Raw genomic sequence first — 27,660 nt, 5'->3', positions numbered from 1 at the left:
CCGGTGCGGGAGGAGGGGAGGAGGGCCGGCGGGAGGGGGCCGGGGCTGGCGGCGGGTGGGCACTGGTCCAGGTCGGCCAGAGGCCCCGCTCCCGTTGGCTCGGGCCCCGCCGCACCCGGCCCCGCCCGGCGCGGGGGGGAGCGGGACGCACGGTACGGGGCATGGGCAGCACCGGCGGCGCGTCCCCGGCGCCGGCGCGGCGCGCTTGACATGAGGTCGGGCGGCGCGCTTCGGCCCCATGGAGCCAAGCTAGGGCGTGCCGGCACCCTCCAACCGCAGGTTACTGGTGCCGCGGGAACGGCGGGCCATAATTCGTGCCAGCAGCCGCATAGGCGGGACGGAGCGGGTGACAGGTTGGCCGGGGCGCGGCGCTTTGCGGGAATCCCACATTCCCCCATCCAGCCCTTCTTCCCACCGGCGGCAGCGCTGCCCTGTACCGCGGGCAGGGCGGCGGCCCCGCGGTCCCCGCTTCGGGCCAGGCGTGACTATTTTAGTTTCTGGTGGCGCCTAGCGGGCGCAGCGAGATCCCGGTGGCGGCGGCGGCGGCTTTGCTGCGGGTCTTGTCCCGGCAGTGGGGCTGCGGCGGTGGGGGGGCGGAGGGACCGCGCTGGGGACAGGGACCGGGGCTGAGACCGTGACCGCCACGCGGCAGAGACACCCACCCACCCCCGCCCTTTCCTGTCGTCGTCGTCGTCGTCGTGGTCCTCCTCCTCCTTCTCCTCCTTCTGCCTGCGCAACTTCTCCAAAATCACGCCCGTGGGTGCGCGGGGAGGAGCGGCGCGTGCCGCGGTCAGGCATCGCCCCCCGCGGCTTTTGGCTCCTGCCCCACGGGGAGCAAAACACGCACGGCAGGTCACGGCGGCTTTGAGCGCCTGGGTCCGCGCTCTGGGAGAAGGAGATTAGAAATACGGAAGGTGGGTTACAAGATGGGATTATTTGGGGTCCCTCACGCAGCCGGTGACAAGCGAGGAGCGGGAGGAGAATTTACCCTTCCGAAGTTGGGGCAGAAATTCCTCCCGCTGTCGCTCGGCTTCTCGGCGAAGTCTGCTAGGAGGATGGACTGTCACCTGCGTCTCCCTTAATGTGTTTTTTTGGATGAGGCTGTCGCGGGGCATCTGCGCCGGCGTCGCAGTGCTCCGGGCGTGCATGGCGGTGGGTGCCTGGGTGAAGTGTCGTGCTCCAGAAGTTCTGCATCCCTCCGGGGAGATGGTGCAAGCTCACTAGGCGGGAGTTGCAGGGCAGTTATTCTCCTTTTCTCATTTCCCTCACTTTCCCCTCTTTTTTAAGAGATTGGTTTGGCTTTGGTTTAGTTGTTGTTGATGATGATAGTTTATATGCTCCACGAGAAGTATTTTTTTAAAAATAATGTTTAAAATACATGATTCAGGGTATATATATTGTCTAATGGGGATGTATTGTTCAAGAGGAAAGAGTATCTGGTTGCCCATTAATTCTTCAGGTATTTTCCGTTTAAACTTGATGAGGAAATGTTCTTCTTTTTCCTAAGTAACCTTTCATGTCGTTTATCACTAGCAAATCGGCTTAGTGTTCCTCACAAATCGCTACTGATTACTAGTGTTATGCCTGAAACACTCCATAGGACAGAAATCAGCACACCTCCATGTTTTTAATATGTAAATTTGGAAAAGCTTTCCCTTCCATTTCATGACTCTGAGTGGCCCTGGTTAATCAGATGTAACTACAGTAACTAGTGCAGGCGGCTGCTGATGGCCAGTGCAATTTCTTATGCTGCTCTGCTAGAGCAACCTGATCAATTAATGCATCCTCACTATTTTGTCCTTAGCGTCTCTGATGAATTTTGTAGCATTTCTGTGAGAAGCTCCAGTAAGGAGATGCTGAAGTCTCTTTCACCTTCAGAGTTGATTGAAGCCAAATTTGAAGATGGAATAACTGCTTGAGTTAACTGGAGAGTGACGCTGAATTTCCGTGTATACATTAAATTCTGGAGGTGATCCAGTAGCCAGAGCTATCCAGGTCAGACTGGAAATCACTTCAGTGACGGGTTTTGCAGACTCCTAATTGCTTCCTACAAAAAAAAAGCAAGTGATAAGCTTTTGCAACGCATGTGGATTGCATTGCAAGCATGGGCTGGGGGACAGAGCTAGTCATGTAGTGGGCATGAGGTGTGCAATGAGCAGTTCATGCTGAACACCCTACAACTTCAGGAAGCTGGAGCTCACTGTGCAGAGCCTGCAGCAGTATGAATTACAGGGAAAAAATGCATTTGCATGTAACAAAGGCGGCTGGCTCATCTTCTGCTTGAGGAATTCATTTTTTGAAAAAAAATCTGGCTCCTGTTTTTGCTTCTGACACAAACTACCAGTGTAGCTGTGGGCAAATCATTTCATATTTCCCTCTCTCCCCTCTTCTCATCTCTGCATGACCTACCAAGGGCTCACCTATACTGGGCTGTCAGTTCAGACTCCAACTCAAGCCCTTGACCTTCCTCCAGCTGCCTTGCACTGTCTGAAGCCTGACATAGGTGGTACCTCCCTGCTCCGAGGAGAAACAGTTTGACATTCAAATGCTGCTGCTGGAGCCAATCATACAGACGTAGCAGCCTCGGAGCAACTCATCAATCTCTAATCCTATCCCTCTTCTAATCCAGTCATTCTCTGCTGCTAATCAAATCTCCCGGCCTTGTTGGAGCTGTGTTTGGCTGCGTGCTGGCCCTTGTGGCAGCCTAGCCTACGTCAAGGCAGGGAAGCAGCGGCAGTGGAGATGGGTTGAGCACCACCAGCTCTTCAGGACAGAGACTGTCTGTCACTTGAGGCTGTAAAATCCATGGCACGAGAGGCCTGGTGTGATTTAGAAATACAAATTGTAGCTAGAGGGTAAATTGCAACAGCATCACAAAAAAATGGCCAGAAAATGGCACCTCGGGCGTTCCTGTGCAGCCAGCTGCGTGCATGTCGGGAGGGAACGGAGGTGGAAGGGTGCAGCTCCCTCGATGTAACAACAGCATTCTTATTTTAGCATGGAAGACAGCCAGAGATAAGGAGTGGTTGTCATCCGGCTGGTTGGAGGATTAGAAAAAAAAAAAGAAAAGAAAAGCTGTGTGGAAAAATATTTTGATGTAGGTACTAAAGGAAAAAAAAAAAGCAAATAACCTTGCAAGTGATAGACTAGCTACCTAAAGCTGGCAGAGCAACATCTCTCCCATAAAATCCAGAATGATGCTAATTAAGCCCAGACCCTTTTAAATGACACAGGGCTTTATGTATTTCAGATGTTTCTAGGTCTTAAAGATGGGGCCAAATGTGAAGAGTTTGATGTGGCAGATAGTTTAACCCCAATTACTTCTACATAAATCACGTGATTGTTACAGGAGCTGAGTACAGCTGATGGGTGCCCCAGAGCTACTGATTAAAAAAAAAAATTTCTTTAAAAAAGATGGCAGAGCAGATGAGGGTTTGTGGGAGAAGGGTGGCCATCCTCTCCACAGGCAGGAGAATGGAGATGTGGGAGCTGTTGTGGTGCAGTGTGTCCACTGGTCTGTATGCACAAGCAGCTGAAATGGTGGCTTTGTAGACCAGGCAGCCAGAGAAAGGGACGTAAAATGGGAGCTGACCAATATTCTTGTTATGAAACTGGGATGAATTAATGATTTATGGGGGTACTTTCTTTCATTTTATTTTATTTTATTTTATTTTGAGAGGAAGGAGACAGTCAGTGATGTGTGGTGCTAGCCACGAATGGCTTTGTTTTGCGATCAGGCTGTGCTGGGTCATGCCTTCAGAAACAGCATCTACAGAAAATAATACAGTAAAACAGTTTTCAGCATTGCTTGAGTGTCATAGACAGGAAGACAGGAAGTGTCATTTTCAGGAAGAAAAAGTTTTCCTTCTCTTGAGTTCAAAGCCGTAGGCCTAAGTCCTTCCAGCAGACTCTAGATTTCAAAAAGGAGGTGGCTGTATGAGAGGTCCTAGGCTGCAGGGATCTTTGTTACCTTGTCTCAGTTCTTCCCGGGAATTTCCTTTTCTGGGTTTGCAATGTTGCTGGTCCCTCCCAGGGCACTGAGCTACTCTGTAAATAGGCCACTCTGTGGAGGAGCTGCTCTGCCAGGTGATTTAATGTTGCTTGTTATGCTTTCCTCTTTTCTCCTCCCCCCCCTCCAGTTTTATCCATGCTGTCCTTTAATGTGCAGAGCTGTAACATGGGTGAGGTGAATTCACAGGGTCGTATCTGTAGGATTTTGCCAGTCCTGTGGATGGCTGTATGTCCTGGGGGACCCCTGTGGCAGCTGCCACTTCACACTCAAGTGCTGGCTTTGAGTGTGAGTGACTGGATCCCTCTGACTGGGACTTGTTTCCAGTACCCTTTTATATTTCCTAGCTCATAGAATCATAGACTAGTTGGATTAGAGGGGACTTTTAAAGGTCATCTAATCCAACCCTCCTGCAGTGAGCAGGGACATCTTCAACTCAATCAGACTGCTCAGAGCCCTGTCCAACATGACCTTTAATGTTTCCAGGGATGGGGCGTTTGCCACCTCTCTGGGCAACTTGTTCCAATGTCTCACCACACTCATGTTAAAAAATGTCTTCCTTATGTCTAGTCTAAATTGACCATCCTTTAGTTTAAAACCATTGCCCCTTGTCCTAGTGCAACAGGATCTGCTAGAACGTCTGTCCCTATAGTCTGTTCCTGTCTCTTCTGTAGGTGCCCTTTAGGTACAAAAGGCTGCTGTAAGGTCTTCTTAGAACCTTCTCTTCTCCCTCTTGAACAGCTGCAGCTCTTTCAGCCTGTCCTCATAGGAGAGCTGCTCCAGCCCTCAGATCATCTTTGCGGCCTCCTTTGGACCTGCTCCAACAGGTCCATGTCTTTCCTGTGCTGAGGACCCCAGAGCTGGATGTAGTACCCCAGGTGGGGTCTCACAAGAGTGGAGGGTGCCCTCAATCCCACTGTCTGTGTCATTGATGAACACAATAAAGAGCACTGGTCCCAGTATGGACCCCTGCGGGACACCACTCGTCACTGATCTCAATCTGGGCATATGGTTGTTTGGAAATGCTTCTTTGAGACATCAGATACAGAGCTAAATGTTCTCAAAAATTAACCAAAGACCCTAGGGTGGGTCTCCTGTTCCCTTCAGCCTTTTCAGAAAAATATTGTCCTTCAGCTTAGTAGCTTCCAGGTCCCTGTGTTGCTTGCACTCCCCTTGGAGTGCCAAGAGAACAGCCACTACAGCAGAAGGAAGGCAATTGTTGTTGACTTGAAGGACAAGCTGGGTGAGGGTTTGGGTTCCCCCCGCCTCCCCCATGGCAGGCACAGAGATCTTAGAACAAGCCCCAGTACTGACTGTGTCCATAAATCATCTTCTTATAAATCATAATCATCTTGTTATCATTGGATCAATGATTGCAGGTGAGCTCTGACGGGCAAGGGAGGTGAAGGAAGTTTGCTGTGACACCTCACTAAGCTTCAGTGGGGCAAGTGCCCCCCCTGAACATGGTAAATGCAGCTCCAAATTCAGTTAGCCTGATTTTGAAGACCAGTCTCTCTTCAAAGGTCTGCATGTGCTTCAGTTTTTTAATTATTTCTGTGCTTTTCCTGTGGCATGGAAGCAAAAAGGTGGAAGAAGTGCAGTGTCCATCAGGAAGGCCAAAAGGGTAATGGCTTTTGCCTGTCCTAGCAGCCAGTGTGCTCCTCACAGCAAAGCCAGGTTATTTGGAGGAGTGCAGGTCTTGCATTCCAGCAAAAAATAATTTGTTAATGGCCAGAGAATAATCACTTTACTCTGAAAAGCCTCTCCAGCTGCATTGCACCAACTGTTCTTTTTCAGCCTCTGAATCCTTAATGACAGTAGCAGCTAATTTCTCTTTCTGTGTTTTTCTAGCTGCAATGTCCTATTTTCTCTGAGTTTATTGAGAAAATAATAGAAGTCATTACATAGCTACTTGTCACCTTTCAGAGAAGAAAACTTCTCCCTGGCTAAACGGCCAAGTTAGTTACTTGGTGACTGACTCAGACAATAGCAACTTTTTGTAGCTCATCAGCTATTCATCTGTGCTTAGTGAATAAACTAATTAGCTCGAGGAGTGTTACTGAAGTTACAGTCCATGATTATCAGAATACGTTGAATAAACCAGTCACAAGCAGTATGACAATGTACATTCTGTTGCATGTAAGCAAAAAATCCAAGAAACATCGTATCAGGAGTGACAATGTGAGAAATGTGTATTCATTGTGTTAATTTTCTTTTAAATTTGGTTGTCTTTGAGAGCTTATGTGATAATATTGCACAAAACCGTCCTTCATTTAAAAAATACTAGATGGTCCATGTATATCTGTACTAATTAGGTTAAAGAAAAGATGCTGAGGAGAGTTGAACTAGAATGGGCAATGAGAATGGAAGACATGAAAAACTAAGTGAAATGTGAAGTATTTTTGTATTTGCGTGATACACATCTTTCTGGTTGTTGGTGATGGATTGCTTTCCGTAGAGCTGGATCCACACAAGGCCACTGCAAAGCAAACAGGAAGGGCAACACATTGTTTTTTAATCAGGATTTTCTTAACCAAGAAGTCAGGCATCACTGTCTGAATAATAGATGCCTTCATCTCCAACCTTGGTGATGGGGCTGGAGATCAGAAGGCAACTCTCAGCCAGGAGGTCTGCCCTGTTCACGTAGCCAGGCTTTGCTCTCCAGGCAGTGGGATGCTGAGGAGAGGCCAGAAGGAAGTAGGAACATATGTGCAGATATGTGAAGTTATTGTACTTCCCTCCCCCCCTCCCAAAGTGTTGTATATTTCCCAGGGAAGAAAATTAGAAGGATCATTCCTTGTTTAGAAGAATCTTGTCTGTGTTATGGTCTTGGGCAGCTGCCTTTGGGGTTCTCAGAGACAATTGTTGCAGGTGCCAAGCCCGTTGAATTTGCTGTATAGATGCCTGGCCTTGGGGGAGAGTTTTCCACACGGACCACAGGTGAGCAGTTGAATCAGAGGGCTTCACCCAGAGGATCAGTGGAAGCATGGGTCTGCAGCCATGGAAGGTTTCCTGGTGTGACAGCAATGGGTCCCTTTGGCCCAGGATACTGTCTACTGGAGAGAGCATGTAATATATAAATATAAATAAATGTATATACGTATGTCCATAGGCAGACACACGTGTGTATTTGCACAAGCAGATCCTAGAAGAAGGAGTGCCCAGAAGAGCCCTTTGTTGTAGCGTGACATGCTGTTCATTCATCTCTGGTCTCGAGGGGATGGATGGAGTTACCTCTTGCCATTTCATGTCTGGAAGACCCATGTATGGTTAAGGTGGATTCACGAGGCTTCCGTAATGGAAGAAATTGGGCTCTTCACTGCAGCTCTTCTAATTTGTGTGTGCAGGATACATGAAGGGGTGTCTTTCTCTCATGGGGCTGATGGTGCCAAGCTCATTATCTCACATCTTCCCACACCATTGTACCTAAGTGTGTGTTCATTTTGTGGAAAACTGGTTGGCCACGCTCCAGTTGTGCTAGAACCAGAGTAATGTAGGTGGAAGAAAACAGTTGCATGGAATTTATTTCCCTGCTCAGTGAGGGAATGCATCTGTCTTTGGTTTGGGTTTGACATTTAGGTCCTTAACTGATTTTTTTTTTGGATGCTTGGGTAGCAGCTGTGTTTAGCTATGAAATCATCACTTGTCTTTTAGGATGTATTTTGGCTGTCACCACAGCTTTCTGTCTTCTAAAGAGGGGTATTAAATTGATGGGGGTAGCCCTGGATGCCATCAGATGCTACAGACAAGAAAGTGGAAGCAGTATGTGGCTATGTGCCATGGATCTCCAGATCCATAGTGTGTAACCCCAGAGCTGTGCAATGACCCTCCTGGAGCTGGAGGAACCTAGTACAGCCTCCCACCAGGAATGATTAAGTCAAGAGACGAGGTGGATGCCCTTGACCATGAACAGGCTACAGGCACCTTAGATTCACTTTGGTTACTGGAAAGGCTGGTCAACACTCTTACTTTGTATTTGCTTTCTGGGGGAATGGAAGAACTCTTTACTTTGAAGCGTAAAGACCCAAATATTTTGGGATCTGATGAATCTAAAACCACTTTCCTAGAGAAGAGGTGCCACTGCATTTCCAAGGAACTGAGGTTCTCAGTCTAGCAGCCTTTTATTTTTAAAAAGGAAGGAGGTGTTTTTATTAGAGTTTCCTGTTTTGAATTCTTTGGTTATAGGGTATGAAGTGGTCAGAGGAGGGAGAGTTATCATTTAGGTCAGGGTTGTCTCTTTGTATTTTCTTATTTGTATACGTAGTGTACATATATGAATTATTTATATATATATGTTATGTATTTTGATTTAACAATTTTTTCCCAGTTCTGTTTAAGGCTGCTACTTTAAAGAAATATAAATATGGTTTCCTGTCAGGAATAGTTTACATATAGCTGGTCCTGCCTGGGGCAGAGGGATGGTTTAGGTGACTTCTCAAGGTCCTTTTCAGGACCTTTTCTGTGGTTCTAGGCAGTTACTCAACAAAAGATTCATAGCGCGTTGTGCCGATTATGCTGAAAGGGCTTTGCTATGGCATTTAACATGGATATTTGTTTGAAAAGGAAATAATTGCTAATTGTAGCATAGTTACTGCTGCTGCATCAGGCAAATGTTTCTTTAAAGAGGAAAACAACTGATGTTACATTTTTAGACTAGCATCGTGATATGGCTATGATTAATTTTTCCAGGAGCTTTGTGGTTTTTATATCTGCTTAAGTGTATTAACATTTTAAAAGGTCAAAGGTAAGCTTTAAAATGGATGCCAAATTAAGATGGATGGGAGGAAAATGACATTTACTTCTTGTTACTGCACATTGTTTGAGTTTGACCAAAGGCAAAAGCAAAACAAAGAACAACCCTCCCCCCCTCCCACACACACTCACACACATGTGTGCATGCACAGACAGACAGACAACCATATTCCCACCACCTGCCTTCCCTGCACACCTGGTCTGGGAAAATCTTATCTATCAAGACTGATTAATCATGATAATCATCATTATCATCCTAAAAATATCAGTAGTCTAGTGTCTTCATTTCCAGACAGCCTATGTATCCCTTTCCAAAGTATATCATTTAACTAGTGTGAGTGGACTCTGTAAATAAAAGTAGCTAAAATATTTATATTAGGAAAATATGGCTAATGGGAACCATAACCACAGTATCATTTCCTGCCCTTGCTGTGCTTGAGATGATTTCATTGGGGAAGGGACTGTACCCTCATCCCTATTCATGCAGTTCCTGGCACACGGAGTCCCTGTGAAAACAGAGAATAAAACATGGTGGGAATTATGCCCTTGCTTGCAGTGGCCAGTCCCAGCTGAAAGCAAGGCTTTAGCAGAGCTGCTCTGTGAACATACTAGTGTGCAACAACTTTGGTTTTGGACAAAGTGGCAGAGCTCGGGGGAGGACCGAATCTGTTTTATGTCCATCGTTTCCACTCTTGCCTTTAAATGATGATGGCGGGCTAGGCTGGTGATGTGCCCTGTGCCTTAGGGATCTCAGCCACTCTCTCGTTCAAGGGATCCAGCCTGTTTCTGTGGATGTTGTTTCACAAGACAGATTAATTCCCATTGCTTCATGAAATTTACTAATCCAAGATGTGTTGGGGTTTTTTTTTAAATAAAGGGGAAAACCCCCTAAAATTTCTTCAAATCCTTCTTCCCGCTGGTAGCTCGTCAGGGAGGATTCAGACTGCATCCTGCATCAGCCTCTGGCAGCCTCAGCCCCGTGCCGTATCCTGAAGCACATCCCAGCCTCATGTGGACAGCAAGGGCTGTGTCGCCCTGGGAAGAGCCGCACGGTGCCAGCTGTGGCTGAGCCGTCGGTAACCCAGAAAAGGCAGTGCTGCTGTTCCCGCGGCTGTACCTTCCCGCCACCGTCCTGTAGGCGACATTCCAGCCCCGCACTGCAGGGAAAAGCGGGAAGATCCCCCTTGGGGTCCCTGGCGTGGGGAGCTGCTCAGAGCAGAGCAGGGAAGGGAAGGGCTGGTAGCAGCTTCCTGAAGCTGCAGTGCACAATCCTGCCCCTGCACAACGGCCCAAGGTGTGTCTGAGGATGGGATAATGGGTGGTCAAATCTTCTTCTCCCTCCCCAAGAAGCACCAAGCTCTTCTAAGCATCCCTTTCTGGCTGCTGAAAATGTTTGTCTGATAGAAAAAAAAAAAAAAAAAAAGGAAAAAATGTCAATTGCTCAAACGCTTTGTTCCAGCATGAAAATGTATTTTTCATTTCAAACTGAATGGATTCTTTGAAGGCTTGAATGCCCTCAGAGTGGAACAAACTAAACAGTTTTATTTTTTCGTTCTACCAAAAAAGAAAAAAATGTTCTTAAATCACGCAACCCAAACATTTCTTTTTAATTTTTTTTTTCCCAGTCTGGCCACTATAGCAAACAATTTCATTATTTGCGTAACTCTAATTGCAGTGATTAAACAAACACAGCGAACGCCGACCCTTTGCAGAGCCTCATCACAGCCCCACAGCCAGCTTGGTCTGTATTTTGTCAGCAGCAAGGGAGATGGGAGCAGCTTTGTGTAGACTGAAAATAAATTACCGACTTTCTGGCATTTTTTTTTTCCTTTTCAAACTGATACACTATCAGTTTAGAGAATGAATAATTTTGCCCTTTCTCTTTGCTAGCAGGCTGAGAGATACCACCCTATTGTGAACCTGGTACAGTTTAAAAAGCATTTGGATTTTCAGTGCTTTGTTCACATGTTACGTTTAAGTTGCAACCTCTGTTGCTGTTATTAGAATAATGTGTAGGGTTGCTCTTCTGTTAGTAATACCTCTGTTAACATAAAGGGATGAAAAACAAACATCTGCATCTGGTTTGGGTTTTTTTTCCGTGAAGGTGGCAGGTACCTGAAAACAGAGTTAAGGAAAATTTTATCTGGCTACAGTTCCATCAAACAGGAACAAACAATTTTTTGGACATTTTTTAATGACATTTATTTATAGCAGGTAGTGCACAGGCGGCTGCTATTTCTCAGCGTGCTGGAAGAATGTTCTCCAGATGGTGCTTACTGTTTATGCTTTTATTCACTTCGCTTGAACACAGCAGCACTCTACACAAAACATGGAAAATTGGAAAATAAAAACAATTATGTTTTTACAAAGTGCCATGTGATTTGCTGAAATGTCTGAGTTGACTGATGAGCTGTGTGCAGGGGCAGTGGGGGGGGAATCACGCCTGTCACAGGAACCCTGCGCCCGAGCACCCACATGGGTCACAAGCATCACCCCAGCTGAGAGGGACTCACCCTTCTCTCCCCAAAAGGTGGGTTTGAGCAGGGCTCCTAATCCTGCCCATATACTTGTGCCTCATCTGCCTCCCTTTTCCTGCACAGGGATTTGACTGAATGTAGGAAAGGGGTTATAACAGCAATGTTTTTGTTGGGTTTTCTGTGACTGTGCAGCCCCAGGGTGGGACAGACACGAGACAAAGCATTTCATAAACCTTGCCTGTGCCATCGTGTTCCTTCATCTTGTAATCTCAGTGAAAAATAAAGAATTAAGGCCTTCAGCTGGTCCATCTGAAAGCAATAGCTAAAGTCAAGACTGATTTCTAAAAGGACCAGCGTGGTTCATGATTTCTGTTGGGTACAAGAGTGAAAATAGATATCCAGATGGTGGGTACGCTCTTGCAGCTTCTGCAGTTATGCAGCTTCTGTAGGACTACTCACAAAAAGCATTTTCAGACTGGAAGCTTTAAATAAAAGACTCTGGAATCTGAAGAATTTTTTTCATTAAAAATCCTTGGGAAAATTACTTAATTATTTAAATGTCATTCAAAAAAACCCCAACAAACCAACCAAACAAAAAAAAAATCCCCAAGCAATTATAAAAATGGTATCAACAAGCAGGGAAAAAAACCCTCCATTTTATTATTACTTTTTTATATGTGTCTCTCTCTATATCTCTATATCAACATATATAATAATAAATAATTACTATAAATTAATAAAAGAATAATTATTAGAAGTTAGTAAAAGAAATAAGTATTTCTGTCTTCTATTAAAAAGGCAGAACAAGAAAACAACAAACCCGCAGCACTTCAGGACAGGTTTTCAAATAACAAAAAACATATACCAATTTTAAACTTTCAAAGAGGACATGATTGTTATTTCTTTGTAAACATGAGCCTTCAGATTCCTTTAAAAACTAGTTTAAAGCTGGCAATACTTTTGTTGAAATTACATTTCAAGAAATTAATATGTAAACAACTGTTGGACTGGTTTTGGGGTTTTCTTTAGTAAACGGGTAGTGCTGCGCAGCACTTCAATTCCTCTCCCTTGCCCATTACCCAAGAGACAGAATTCTTGCTACATCAGCTCCATGCTGTTTATCTTCCGTTGCTCCCTTGGCAGTTATTATTTCTTAATGTGTTAATTGTAGTTCCTGTACCCTGGTGTGTGAGGGTGTGTAATGTTCATGGTAATGATGCTGACATGTTCTCTAGTTCCTGGAATCGCAGTGAAAAACTTAGATGTGGTCTGGGCACGGGGCATCCAGTAAGAGAAGCCAATTAGAAGAATTCAAATAGCATGGAAGAACAAAGTGGGTAATTGGGAAGAGTAGACATTGAGTTGAGATGGTGGGGTTTTTTTTGCTTATTAGGTTATTATTCCTTCTATGGCTCTGGCTTTGTGTGATATATATTTTTTTTAATTAAAACTTGAATTATGTCACCCGCTTTCCACCTTTTAACAGTATTTCACACTAAATTTCATTCCTAATAGCGAGTAGTCAGGGGTAAGGAATGACTTTGCTGAGCGATGGGACTGTTAATTATTAAAAAGAAACCTATGGATTTAAAACAAATTAGACCTCATTAAGCCTAGGTCTGTTTCCACGCGGACCAGCGGACATAAAATAGCCCATCTAGGAATGTGGAAAACCGTACTTTTTAGCTGACACATCACTAGTAGAGCTCCTGGGCTGGCATGGGGTGCTCTTTTGGTTCGTGTCAGAGATCCCCAGTCTCTGATCTCAGTTCCAAACCTGCGAGTTTCTTGCATCTCTCCCATTTCCCTTCCATCTTTCCTGTCACCCTCAGCTACCCTTCACATACCACCCAAGCCCGCCTGCCCGCAGGAGTCCTGCCTTGCTCTGGAGGTGTCTGCTGGCCATCAGCAGCTGGGGTCCATCTGGCTGCCTGCATGAGGAAGCCAGCACCTGGACAATCTTGGTACTGAGCAGATTGGTTGTTCCAGGTTTAGTGAAAGAGGAAACACAGGAAAGCTCCTCTTCCTTGATTTTGGAGGGCAGGGAGATCTTTGACTTCTACTGTGGAGCTCTCGCCATGGCCAGGCTGACAAACTCTTTAGGATAGATCTATCCCCATTTACAGAGATGGTGGGGTTTTTTATTTGTTTGGATTTACTTTGTTATCAAAACTCATCTGTGACTCCTAAGTTGTTTGTACTTCGGAGTTTTTCTGTGATACTTTAGCAAAAATCCAGATGGCTGAAATGATTGTTGGAGGCTGTATGCTCAAACCTGTGTAACCACATATGTTTTTAGCTGCTTTTCTGACATTTTTTGGAGGCAATGGGTGAGTGCATCCACAGGAGAATCCTAATAAGGAGAGTGAAAGGTGGCCTATAGTGAACATTTGAATTGTATGTTCACAGGCACGCCATATATGGGCTTTGCTATCTTGCTGAGCCATCCCCCAAATCTTCTCTGGCATTACAGGCAGTGACACACTCATATCAGGAGAAGAAACGCCCATTCTGCTGGCTAGAAATCAGCAGTAACATTTTGACATCTGTGCAACAGTTTAAAATGAATTATTCAGCACATAGATCGTGCTATTTGAGCAGCCAGCACATCTCTGCCCATTTACTACTGTCAGTCCATGGTGGAGATATCATTGATGCCAGTGGGAACTGAGCACATGGGCTGGGGGTAGGTTTTGGCCCATAGCCTGGAACAGCATTCGACAGCACCCCTGCAGAATATGATAGGAATAATCTTCTTTGCCACCAGCAAAAGGCCGAAAGACAATGGCAGTCTGTTTCTTCTCTTAGAGTATTTTAAACCTATGCAGAAAAAAGGTCTTAGGAATTAAAGAAATCATTAATTGTTTGACTGTTTGAGTTCTACTTTAAAGAGTAAAACTTGCATGTAATTTTAATGAAATCAGTGTATTGCATATGACTCTCCAGAAGCCCTGAGCATCTCTTGCTACTGGGAGTAGACCCAGAGCACAAACTGGCAGCAGGTCCAGGCCAGTCTCCAGCTTCTGCCAAGTCAGAGGGTTAAAGTGAAGCAGTCTCTAATTCCCATCAGCAAAGAAAATTCGTAAGATTCACAACCTGACCAGCATCTGATTTGGAAAAACAAGCTGAACTGCTGTAAGAACGCACTTTGAGAGACTGCAGATGGGGAACTGAGAGGAAACACAGACAACTAAACTCCCAGCAAAACCGAGTCTTTTTAAGACAGGCGTTCAGGAGAGAAAGTGGACATTTATCTTGTGTTTAGCTTTATAATTCAGCAAGGTCATCTGAATTAAAGCAGTGTATGAGCAGTGAGAGTCTAACATCTGCTGTTTCACAGGATGCCTGTTCCCTGTAGCTGCATTTTTCAATATCAAATGCGGAATCCAGTATGGAAATGTCCCTTCTTTAAGGACTATGTTGTAGCTGTCCACTGATGCTTATTTAGCAGGTGAAAATTTAGGAGCACTGACATAGCATTGCAGCAATGTGAGTGAAAATCTACCCATCATTGTCCATGTTTTTCAGGTGGCTAACTAAAAATCCAGCCTGCTTCAATTTCTACCTGTTCTGCCATTTATGTGTAGCAAGTAATACCCTGCGAGCTCAGTGCCATACATGAAAAGTGCTGTACCTATTATCCAGGTCACTATAAAACAAATGACTAGTATAATGAAAGTTAAGTAAATCCTTATGTCTTCCTGAAGTGGGTAGAATTTAAGCATATATTTAAATCTTGCATGCAGTAAGAGTGTATCCTCTGATAGTAACAGTGTAGCTGTAAGGTTTTTGAACTCCTCTCTGCGGGTGCATAGCTTTATTTTGAGAGTCCCCAGGAGCTTTGCAATTAGCTGAAAGATGCAAAATTGTGATTAGTACCATGCAGCTCTGGATACTCAGGTGTGGTGCTTCAGAAGGAGGTGGGACCTGGCTTCCTCAGCCGGTCCTTGACAAGAGTTATTCTGCAGCTGATGCTGCTGCAGCTGGGTGAGAGCTGGAGTGTGCAACCCCGTGTGGTTACGCCTGTGTGGTACTTCTGTAGGGGCTAAAATCTGTTCCAGCTTTTGTAGGGCTGCCATCACCAAAGTGTCTGAACCTTCTTGCCGTCTTTGATCCACTCGCCATCACTGCACTCCCCTGGGTCAGAAGGATATTGTCCCCCTTGGACAGGGAGTAGAATTGGCATAGAGAGATGTCAAGCCTGATTTTAATAGTTATTTTTGTGTCCACATATGTGGAGACATCTCTGGGGGAGGGTTCCACACTGCCTAGTTAGGACCCTGTCTGTTGTTACAAAGCTGGTTCAGAGAGGCACCATGTGGGAAGCTCATGAAGGGGGCTGTGAATCTGCATCTCCCCACTGTCAGAGCAGAAGAATGTGCCTTGCTAGTGTAGGTGTGGGGTGGTGGGTGAAGGGGGGTGTGCAGTGCAGAAAAACAAGGAGTAGGGTAAATAGCTGAAGTAATATATGTATGAGGGTGAAGAAGGCTACCTGGTTTTATTGCCAGTTGATTGGAAGGATGTGCGTAGCTTGTGCGCATCCATTAATTAGTGAAGCAGTTGCTCCATGCTGGTATCAATAAAACCTTAATAGTACATGATATCAGCCCTTGATTGCTTCCTTTTTTCCACATCCCCTTGTGAGGATGTGTGTATATCAGTGCAGCTGTGCACTCTATACAGTGTGTATGTGCTGTGGCTGCCTGCATAAGAAAAGGACAGTAAAATAATTTAGTGGCTAGTTACCTCCCATGTGATTTTTCCGAGTGTTTATGAAAGGATCTTTGATACACAGCACTCTCTAATGTGCAGAAAATAACCAGTGTTGTTTTCTTTCCTTTTCCTGAGATATAGTAACTCTTAAAATGGCTCCTGAGCAGGCTTTCCTAGGTACGTGTAGCGGTTGCAGCCTGATGGGTTAGCAACAACAACAACAACGAAAAAGGCTCTCCTTCGTTTCCTTTATATGCACATCATGCAGCTTTCCAAACAGTGCATCAAACACTGCCGGCTGGAAATTTCCAGGCCCATTTCCTGCCTGGTGCATGCTCATAAAGCAAGATTATCTGTACAGTCCGTAGCTGCAGTACCGCAGAAAGTCAATAAAGAGCTGACCACCTCACCTCTATCAAAAGCAGTTGAGAAGCTCTGCCTCATCTGCCTTATTAAAACCACACTTGACTCCTGCAGAGAAACCTAGCTGGGAACCTTGAAGAGGAGGGCTAAAAAAAGGAGACTGAAATTGCAGTGAGTATTCTACAGCTAGGTCTTGCAGTAAGGTTAAAGAGTGCTTATTGTAAAATAAACCAAAAAGACAGCTTCATTAAAACAAGGAAAATGCCTGCATTTAATGCAATGCACTTCTGACTCTCCCACCTACGATACGGCACAGAGATAAGATGATTAGTTATTGCTGCAATGAGATTTAAGTAGCTCCCTAATGGATTTGTATTTTGAATTTAAATATGTGTATGCCTATATATGCATGTGTGTATATACTTAATATTTGCAAGAAAAGGCATGATGTAGACATAGATGCAAGAGATAGAATTTATACTGCAAAATATATTTTAGTGTGAGTTTGAAAGGATGTTTGGGTTTTTTTCTTTCCCTTATATAAGAGTAATTGATTGAATGTTTGCCAAGCTTTTAGTAGTATCCATTGGGAATCCTCACCCCCACCTTACCCAGGCCCGGCAGCTTTTTCTCGCCTTAAAATGAAAAAAGAGAGAACTTTAACAGAAAGATCATTGCTTTAGCTTAATATTGTAAGATTTCAGAGATTGAATTTTCTGATAGTAATGAAATGAACCCTGAGTTGTGCCATGAATTTGATTGCAGTTAATTTGATTTTTGAGATGCTCAACAAAGCTAGCCCATTAGCTTTAACTTCACATACCTTGGATTTGTACAAACTGGTGTTTTTATGTATGTATGGGTACAGATAAAATGAAAATCTCTCTCTGGTTGTTCAGTTGTTTGTAGCAATTACTGTCAATGAGTACTTACTAACTATAGTGCTATTGGAAGTAGTATCCTTTGAGTTGCTGACCAGTAATCCCTCTATGTTTATTGCTTTGGTGGTATAGGGTTAGTTTTCCTTTTCACAAGAAAAAATATAGCTGAACATCTCAGCCAGGAGAGACACACGCAGACTCTGTCCTGCAAATTTTTCCAGTTCTCATTGATTGTAATGAGAGTAGTCATGTGAATAGCAGTGACTCTTGTCAGAAAGGACTTTTTTGGCTGAAACTCACAATTTCTGTTTATGTGATTTGCCTCCTCAGACTTCAGAGTGAATGTGCTCCTCTTGGTGTAGTATTTGCCAGGAGGCAATAACTGTGGGATGGGGCATTCCCCAAGGTGGTCCCAGTGTCTGGTCTGTTCTCTTTACATGATTTATTCTTGGTCAGCAGTCAGTAAGATGGTGGAAGATGTCCATTTATATATATGTGTGTATAAATAATACATGCTTCAGATAAGAAAGTATTTGGTGATGTCAGAAAACTAATAACACATGGCTACAGATAACTGAAATAATGTTATGGAGTTGATCATGTGTGGGAAAAACAGGAGGGGAATTATGCAGCTGGGAGAAGATTGGTGACTATAGGGAAAAAAGTATGGAGGATGCAGTTTCCAGAACAGGGGAGAAACAAGACCAGGAAGGGAAGAGCAGGATGATGGGGGCATGCAAGTTGGGAGTGATGCCGGAAGTTCTCCAGGTGATGGGCAAAGGCTGAGCTGCCAAGGAGATAACTGTCATGAACTGCTTGTGGGAGGTCCTGTAAGCAGGGGAGTGCAAAATCTCAACAGAAGTCGGGGGATATATGACTTCATGATGTGTGGAAGGGAAACTGCCCATAGATGGGAAAAGGGTTGGACACATGACTGGACACAAGGCGTTTTGTCTGGATCTGTGCCACTAAAATACACATCAGCACTTGTGGAGCCAGGAACCTGTCTGTCTCCTTCCAGCTCCATGATCCCCAGCAAACCTGCTAGAGGGTCGTTTCCTGGCTCCAACACAGAGGGGCCTGGGACAGCCCTGCTTCTCACTTGGGTTCTTCTACCTGTGTCCGAGGGAGGGCTCCTGAAGGTCACAGCCAGCTGCCTACAGGAGCAAGACCGGGGTACAGAGTCCTGTCTGCCTAAAACATTCATGGTCTGGCCTGGGGTAGAGTGGGGCACTTGCACCAGGAATGATCTGAGAGGTCCCCAGTTTGGGCAGGGTGAGGAGCTGGGTACTAGGGTGTACTGCAGCAGGGAACTGCTGTCCTTCTGCAGGACGCTAGCATGCCCACACCTTGGCAGCATCTTCTTGGATCCTGCCAAGTCACATTCCAGGAGTCTCCCTTGCTTACTACAGGGCAAGGAGAGGTTTTGTTCATAGCTTACTATTTTAGCAGGTTTGGGTTGTTTAATTCTTCTCTTTCCTTCATGCCGCTTTTGGTGTCCCCATCTGAAGGCAATGTGCACAGTTATCTCGATCAGAATTAGGCAAACCTATTCAGCAGCAGAGGAAGGGGGAAAAGCATTAAAGAGGAAGCACTGATGATCTCACCAGAGAGTCCCATAGTGACAAATTTAGTACAGAAAATTGAGGATGGGGACAGAAACCTCATCTTTCTCTTCAGGGGGTGCTGAAACACAGTGCCCTGGAAGTGCTCAGGCATTAAAGCACTCTCTTGGCATGGAGCTGCCCAGTCATGCCGTCTTTTTTGCCCCACAGTGGACAGTGCTTGGTTTTCCATGGGAATATATATCCATGGGCTCATTGCTACCAGCCTGCACCTGGAGCAGCAGAGACCCATGCTCCCAAAGGAGAATGCGCCTTTCCCCACGGCTGAGGCTGGAAGCAGTGTGAATCATCACCAAAAAGAATGATACAGCTTCCATACTACCACTGAGTTAGACTAATTCAGAGGCAGCATGTCCCATGTCTCTCAGCCAATGCTAGCCAGAAAGGAAACAATTTTACACATCAGCAATTTTTTATGATTAATAATATCCTGCCTTAATTGAAAAATGGGCTGGTGCCCTTAAGAAAAAATTAAGCTGGAGGAATTAGTATCTAACCTCTTTATAATGAATGTGTATTCTTACACACTGCATATTACTGGCAGTGCTTTTAGAAAGAATAGTGCTGTGTATTGTAATAAAAAATTGTCCCATGTTGTTTGTAGTTGCATGGCACCATTCTGTCTGGCTGACTTGGCTTTAAGAGCCTGAATGCTTGGGAAGAAGCAGTGTGAGGATGCCGAAATCCTTTTAAAGGGAATTTATGTACAAACAGGGGGATGATGTGTAGACTCCAAGCTCTGCTATCAGTTGTTATTGCTGAGAGATATTCACGGGGAGTCGATGCCAGACGGAACATTAGCCATTGCTGGCCTTGGTGCCTTCGTGGGAAGTCGGTCATAAAGTCAGTGAGGGTTCCTGTTTGTTGGATTTTTAAACACCAGTGAATCATTTTACGTAATAAAGCAGTTGTCGGGGTGAGTTTGTGTAAAGGTCTTTGTGAACCACTCTCTACCAAAACAAAGCTTCAGAAGGAGAGAGAGGCGATGCCGAAGGACAGGGAGATTTGTTATGCCCAGCAGAGAGCTGGCAGTTTGACTCTGCTGAGGTTTGCCAGGCACCCAGTGGGAGCAGGGAACTGTTGCCTGCTTCTTCCCATCTGCCTGTGACTGCACGTGGTGCCAGAGACGGGGCGAGTCATGACTTCAAGGCATCAGGCTCCTTCCATGGGTCTGGCCCTGGGACTTTGGTTTTGTGTGAAGCAGCCCGAAGAAGCTGGGATTAAAGAAGGTGAGAAGGTCTGAGTCTCCAGTATGGACAGTCGGGGACAAAACAAAGTCATTAAATTCCTTTTGGCCATACTGCTGCCCTGGCATCACCCATCTCTCCTGCAGGTTCCTTGGAGGACTATTGCTTCAGCAGCAGACTCATGTACATGTGAATGTGACATTATTCCCCAAACCTAGAGCTCTTAAATCAGCTCTCATCAACTTAAATATTGGTTACCCAATCGCTTAAACATTGTGCGTCAAACCTCCCTGGAAATGTGCAGTGAAAAATTATGCCTGTGGTGGAATCACTGGTGCTTTCCAGTGTCCCTGGCCAAAAGAGTACGAGGAGCCTCCCACTCCTCTCCATCCTGGAATAGTGGGAGGGTCCTCATGAAGAAATAAATACTCTCATGGTACCATCTTCCTTGGAGGGCAACCTGCCCACAGTTTGGGGCTGTGGAGAGAGGAGGAGGCTCTGGGGAAGGAGCCAGGAGTGTCTGGATGGGGGGCACACTGGCTCTGTAGTGGTGCTGGGAACACAGTGGGGACAGCGCGGGCGAGGCTGTCCTTCCCCGTGCCTTCTTGGCCACAGCCTTTTGGACTGCGCCTGCCCAGAGGGGACCCACAGGATTCTGCCCAACCCTGCTGAGGGAGCAGTGGCAGGTGGACTGGGACTGGTGGCATTTTACTGGTGCCATGCTGCGTCCCTGATCTGTTGTCACTGCCTGTGTAGGCTGGCCTTGGTGCATCCTCACACCCATTCTCTGGCATCTCTAAATTTGTAGCCAAGGTCTTCTTAGCTACCTCTTCCTTTGTATTTCAGCCAGAGTCCCTATTAAAGCAGACAATAAGGAAGTCTGCATTAAAATGCTTCCTTCCATCCCTCCGTCCTCCCCTCCTCCCAGCCCCATCCTCCTTGTCCCTGGAGGAAATGCTTGTCTCTGCCAAGATCCTGCCTTGCAAAAGTAAACAATATGAAATTGCAATAAAATGTTTTGATTTGCTGGGCCTGACATTCAGAAGCTGCACAACAGAGACTTACAAAAAAGGATCTTCTATAGATAGCCAGTGTGAGAAAAAAATAAATCTCATTTTGGGCGTTACTTAGATCCAAGCATCAGGGCAGTGTGGTTGGAGAACAGCAGATTTTGTCGCCAAACCTGAAGGTTCTTAGGAGGTTTATACTGCAGCATCTGTCAGCAGCTTCCCGCCTGGTATCTGCGGGTGACTGGCCTATTGCACAGTAATGTCAATATTTGGGACTCTGTCTCTCTCTCTGTGTATATGCACTGTTGTTGCTTGACTGGGTGGTGTACTGAAAGCCTTCAGAAGGAAATAGATGAGCTGAAACTTGTTTCCTCCAGGGCTCTTCCAAATAATTCAGAAGAAGGCAAACTGAAATGGAGGTGTAATCCCTGGGACATGAGCTTCCTTGGGCGCTTGTCAGTTTAGCAGGCTGGGTAATCTGCGCTGTCATCAAGATTTGCAGATTAGCTGCAGTGAAGCTAGTTGGCTTTGACATTTCGTTAGGGAAGTTTTCCATAGTTTTTCATCCTCCATCTTGGTGCTGTGAAATACGGCTGATGTAGCTTTGTTATGCTTACACCTTCCAGCGTTCGTGCAAGTTGATGCTGGGGCAGCAAACATCTTATCTGCTGAGGATTTTTTAAATCATCTCTTGTTTATGAAAGACTAACTGGGTCAAAGGCTAATTTTGGGAAGGATCTGCTTTCCCCAGTGCTAACTAATAAATTTTCATCTGGGTATCGTAAGTTACCCAGCTGTTATCTCCCGAAGAACGGATAAAAGCAAACGCTATTTATCCTATAATCTGCAAATATTTTGAAAAGTGAACCAGAATATCAATAAAATGGCTTATCATCAAGGTCTTGTAAGACTCTTAAGGACATCTATTTAGAAAGCAAAATGGAAAATTTAGAGGCAAGAACTGAGCAGATGAGGAGGGAATATGTACAAGTGACAGCATTGTAAATTGTCTTGGGGGTTCAAGGAACTGGGGAAGGACACTGTGTCCTGAAGTCCCTCTTTCTCAGAGATGTCTTTGCTGATAAGCACCAGTTGTTGTTCCTGGTGACAGTGATCGAGGGGGACAAGGCAAAGGATCGCTCTGTGGGCTCTTGCGATGGCGAGCAGAAATGGGTATGTGACCTGATTTATTTATGATGGCTGCATGTGCCCTCACTCTTCTACTTGCTGCAGAGGATGAGTCTGTCTCCTTGGAGCTTCAGTTGCTGTCCCCATTATCCTCTCCCAACCCTTTTCAGATGCTCCCTCTGAAGACTTGCTGCCCCAAGGGCTGGGGCATGCAGGTGATGTGAGCTGGCACTGAAGGATGTGCTCCAGAGGCACAACTTGCAGGCCAGCTGGACACGAGTCCCTGCTGTGGAGGAGTGCTGCTGGCCACTGTCTTTGTGTGTCTGTATTCCCAAGGGCTGTCCCATTGCTGTCAGCTCCCCCAGCACCGCAGAGCGTGTGGAATGCCTGCTGTGGGACCTTGACTCTCTTGGCTCCCTAAGGTGGCCATCCTGAAGTCTTACCTTAGTGCTGTAGGGAAGAAGGGACTAATGACCAGGGCAAGACTAGTGGGGACAGCTAGGAGGGATGTGTGGCACATCCCACAGAAATGTCCTGGACTGGGCACCTTGCAACTGCATAGGTTGCTCTGGGGTAAAGCAGCAGCTCCTGTAGAATGTATTCCTGTGATCTGAAAAATGGAGAAATATTAAAATGTGAATTTGTATGTGTGTGTGCACACATGTGGACATATAGACACATACTGTTCCTCTAGAAGGTAAATATCAGTTTTGAATCTGAATATTGATGTAGCAATTTAGAAATAGCTTTCCAAGAGAAGGTGTCTGCACTGTTATATTTACCAGCATAATGAAATCAGACAACCTTTCAATCCATAAATCACAGTGCAATATTTGCCATTACAATTTCTATGGTTGTACTGAGCAAGCAACACTATCCAAAGAATTTTATTAAATCAAAGTAATGAAATTGAAAATCTGTATTGACTCTTCTTTTACTCTGAGGTTCTTTTACATTTTGACTGAGAATGTTTTGTTTGTTTTTCAGAGTCCATTTTCCTTAGTTATTTTATTTCTCAGATTGGAGGTTGTCTGTTAAATCGTTCAACCTTGGGGTGTAGATCTCGGGGTGCTCTCTGTGGTATTTACTGGCTGCAGCATAACACACATTTTCTAATAATCTTCACTATTGTGCTGATTTGAAAATTTGAAGCACAAACTGGGTCTAAGCAGGCCACAGGAATTTGTGGTTTCAAGGCAACGATAAGAAATTTCTTAATGGCTTAATAATTGACAACATGCATTTAAAGTTGATTTTTGGTCATTGCAAGAAATGCTATTGCTTGGGAATGGCTTCAGTGTAATATTCTTTCCTTCTAGAAGACAAAGTGCAAGGGGATTTGTACATGGGAGTGATTGCAGGCAGAGAGTAGAATATTTTTCTTCTAGAGCCTTACACTGTCCTCAATGTATTTTCATTCTGTACAAACAGCTCCTGCAATTTTAGCTGAGAACAGTTTTGCAGATCACACTGTGGAGATGCCCTGGGACTCCACTGCTTGCCAGTCACTTTGTTTAATCATTCAATCCAGACCAGACCTTCACAGCCAGATCATGGAGAGCCCATGGAGGTCTGTGAAAGAGCATGGTTTCCCAAGTACACCTGTTTACATGACCTGGCTTTCTGTAGTATGATCAAGACACCTCAATTCTTCTCCAGCTTTCAGAGTTATGAAAATAGATCACTTCCTCAGCTGTGGTCAGAGGAATTTTTGATCCATCTTTGGCAACTATTTTAAAAATACAGTAGACATCCCTCAAGGAATTTTCTTTCTGCAAGCTAGGGGCACTGCACAGCAGTTCTTTATTTGTCACTGTTTTCTGTATCTTCCCTAACACTCAGTTTTCCACCACTTCTACTTCTAGGGTTCTCAGCAGCTTCATTCATCTTATCCCTTGGATCAGCAGCTCTAGGGTTTTCTCCTCTAGTCACCTCTTCATCTTCCCTACAACAGTCATACATATGTTTGGGATTTCTTTTGGTGGGTTTTTTTTGGTGGTTTTTTTTTGTTTTGTTTTCTTTTGGGGTGTGTGGGGGTTTTTTGGTTGGTTTTTTTTATTGCCCAGAACTGTCTGTGTCTTGTACCCTGCACCATCTCCGCTTTTCCTGGCAGCACTATGTGTGTCCCCAGAATTGGATCCCCCAAACTCCCTGCTAGTGCCACATCTCTGTGTGATACCACTTCCTTCCTCTGCAGCTAGTCCTGGGAATAAACCATGAAGCGTGTCAGTGTAGTGGCCTCTCTTGGGAGAATGTGTGAAGTTTGAGATGAATGGTGGTGTTCTGCTAGAAGGCGTTTGGTGACTGCTATCAAGTGGTCCTTTGATCTGGAGACAACTCGGAGGTCCCCACAGTTCTGCAATGCAGATGTCAGGAGCTCTGCATCCTTCCCTCTCTTTTTGCTCCTTTCTTCAGCTTTTTGGGGCGTGCTCAAGGTCTCCTTAGGATTGGTGTCTGACCTGCTTTCAAAGGTATCTGTATCACTGGTGTTGATCCAACAGAGCTCTCTGAAGCTGTTGCACCAAAATCCCGCCAAGTTGAATGTAGGGCTTCACAACCTGTGGGACCTGATGTTAGGGCGAAATGTGTTTTTCTGTAAGGACCAGCAGCAGACTTCCAAGGCACTTGAGAAGAAGGCATTTATACCTACTTGAACAAACCCAAAGTCAACATTTTATAGCTTCTTATAGCTGTATTTCCAAGCAAAAGGGTTCCAGTGATCTCAGATCATCTGAAGAATGACATGGCAACCCAGTCTTGTAAATATGCTGAACAGCACTTATATTCAGAAACTTATGCTCACTCATCAGCATGATGATCATCTCTGGGTTAATAATAGCTCCTTTTTTTCTTCATTTATCGCCCAAATTTACTCTGTAATGGAAATTGTGCCTGTCACATGTTTAAAACAGATTTTCTCCACTGTACGTATGGAGGAAGGTAAAGGAAGTGATAAATCTCTAAAATGGAATATGATAAAATAAATCCTCTCTTACTAGGGGGTAGATACTGAGCTTTTTACTCCTTTGAGGTCTTGATCTGTAGCTGGCCCTGCTGACTTCTGCTGCATTGGGCCTCAAAGTGCCAGAAGCAGCTCTCTTGCAGTCACACAGAACCCCAAAAACTGAGGCTGTAGATGACTATATCCAGTGAATAGCTGGTGTGCTGTCTGTCAGCAAGGAATAGATTGAAGGAACTAAAAAAAAGCAAACCAAAAGCAACCCCCAAAAAAACTGGTAAAAAATGACCATGTCTGAAAAAACTAAGTGAAAACTTCGTGGTTTTGAGAATTTATGATTTTCCTTTTCTTGCTTTCAATAATCTGAAGAAAATCCGTCACCCTCTCTCCCTGTTTCTGACACAAAAAATATTTTATGCTTAGTTATTTCCCTCTGTTAGCATCCAGTCGATAACAGGATCAAACTACCGACTCCACACTTGTTCCTTTCCTCCCCTTTTTGCTGCTATTTGGGTATGGGGAATAATTAACTGTGGATCATAGTGATGCAGCTGCTGTAACCTAATGTTTCCATCCCACCAATGCCCTACTGATGGATGGACAGTTGTTTGGCTTTCTGTCATACAGTCAGTGGGCTACACAGGAGCAGGCACTGAACACCTCATCCCACTCCAGTGCAGTGTCAGGCATCCACTGGCTGTGGTTCAGCAGCAGCAATGACAGCTATTTCCCCACCTGTCCTCCTCGGTTGACCAAAAGAAAGGCAAAAGAGGAGGAAATCTTTTGTTCCTGGGGGATGAACCACTCCAGCAGCAGCCACAGGATGTCGAGCGGATGCTTTCTGCTTACAGTCCTTCCTGCTCCATGATAGATAGGCTTCAGCTAAAATAAACTAGTATTCTGTGAACCTTTGAAGTACTTTCGTCTTCTGATTCACTTCCCTGTCACCCAGCGGGCAGTGTGATGCCAAAGGATGTTGTTATTGCATCACATTGACGTGCTCAACCATTCAGGCCATTCAGCCTCCTACACCATTTCCCACATGAATGGCAGCTTTGCCTCTCCTGACCAGCTTCTTCCTTTATTTTGGCATTTTCCAAGACAGTGGAAAGCTAGGACCATTGGAAATGCACAGAGACTGGTGCCACTCCAGGGCTCTGAATGTCCCTCCCTGCTTTCTTTCTTTGCAGATTATTTGTCTTAGTAGAAGGATCTGGGAGCAGTGCCATGAAAACAGGTTCCCTTCTCCTCCAGCCACTACACAGCACAGGAGTGTGGCCTCTCAGGGTGAGCTGGAGTGCACATGGCAGTGCTCTATGTGTGTCAGACGGACCACCATGATTGGAAATCATATTATTATTCTTGATTTTACATCATACCATTAAAGAAAATCCTGATGTTATAATGCTCTATGTTCTCTTTTCTATACCTGAAATTGCCAATTACAGGTATTTGTGACGAGTCAAAAAAACCCAAAAGCCCAGGTGCCTTTTGAATGAAATTGCCCAAAGGTCTATTTTCTTCTTGAATCAGTCCAAACACTCTAATTTGATAATGTTGAGATTTTTGCCCTCCAAACAATACAATTCTTTTCATTTTAATTAAAGAATTTTTTCCGTTGCACTAGGCTGATGCTAAACTGGCTTCCCTAAATCTTCTTATGCTGTAAGTAGCAGTGACCCAGATAAACACATTTAAAAATGCAACTACTGAAACTACAGTATGTTGCCTTTGTAAGATGCAGCAAGAGAAAGACTAAAATAATTCTATATATTTACAAGCATAGCAAGTAGCATTATATCATTAAAAGCAAATTAATGGATCAGTTTAAATTTTTTATATTACATGTGCAAATCTCTGTGAAATCAGTGTTGCTTAGTTTGGAGTCAGAAGCTTGAAAGTCACAAAGAGACCCATGAAAAAGAATCACTTCTTCCTTTTATGTATGTCCTTTTGCAGCATGGCAAGGCCTTTTGAAAAAGAGGGGATAACTGTGTTTAAGAATGCAGCCACACAGAATCAGGACCATATAGGCAATGAGGATAAGTTGCATTTCTGTTCTCCTTGGTGCCTGAGTTTTCAGCTTTGGTGGCTTTCTGATGTAAAGTCTGGGCTCTCGTCCCAGCCAAACCCACTCGGTACCCACTGCCCATCTAAAGCCAAGGTCTGGAGAAGACACTGGTTCTTCTTCACTGGCTGTATCAAGGGCACAGATGTTGCCAAAGGGCCTTGTTTGACACTATATAGGTAAACCCTTTCTAGGGTCCCAAAAATTGATTGATGAAATAAAGGTATGCTGCCCGTTGTTCCAGAGGCACATTTTGTGTGTCACTGTGTGTACGAGCACTGCCCAGGATGCTCTGGTATCAACTTCACGCTGCTGTCAGAGCTTGCTCCAGCTGCCTTGGTCAGATACTGCTGCTCCAAGAGCGAATGCTTCAGCCCAAACTTCTCCTGGTAACTATTGCCCAAGTCACAAACAGCATGGAAGAAATTGATGGAGCTCAGGAGTGTTCAGCCCAGCACTGTGTGACGGCAAGCACCAGTTCCTGTGGC

General features: G+C 45.0%; 1 protein-coding gene across 1 annotated transcript in view; it reads left to right on the top strand.

Moving 5' to 3' along the window:
* Nucleotides 1-873: 873 nt before the first annotated feature.
* The window catches only part of RAI2 (retinoic acid induced 2), a 46,945-nt gene continuing 20,158 nt past the window's right edge, over nucleotides 874-27,660 (top strand). Inside the window, 1 exon segment of the mRNA XM_008922356.3 lies at nucleotides 874-914. The gene's annotated coding sequence lies outside the window, so the exon portion shown is untranslated.

Source organism: Manacus vitellinus, unplaced genomic scaffold, assembly GCF_001715985.3.
Source record: "Manacus vitellinus isolate BGI_N305 unplaced genomic scaffold, ASM171598v3 scaffold_7_pilon, whole genome shotgun sequence".
In the NCBI taxonomy this organism is placed as follows: Eukaryota; Metazoa; Chordata; class Aves; order Passeriformes; family Pipridae; genus Manacus; species Manacus vitellinus.
This window is presented reverse-complemented; position numbering and strand designations above follow the sequence as displayed.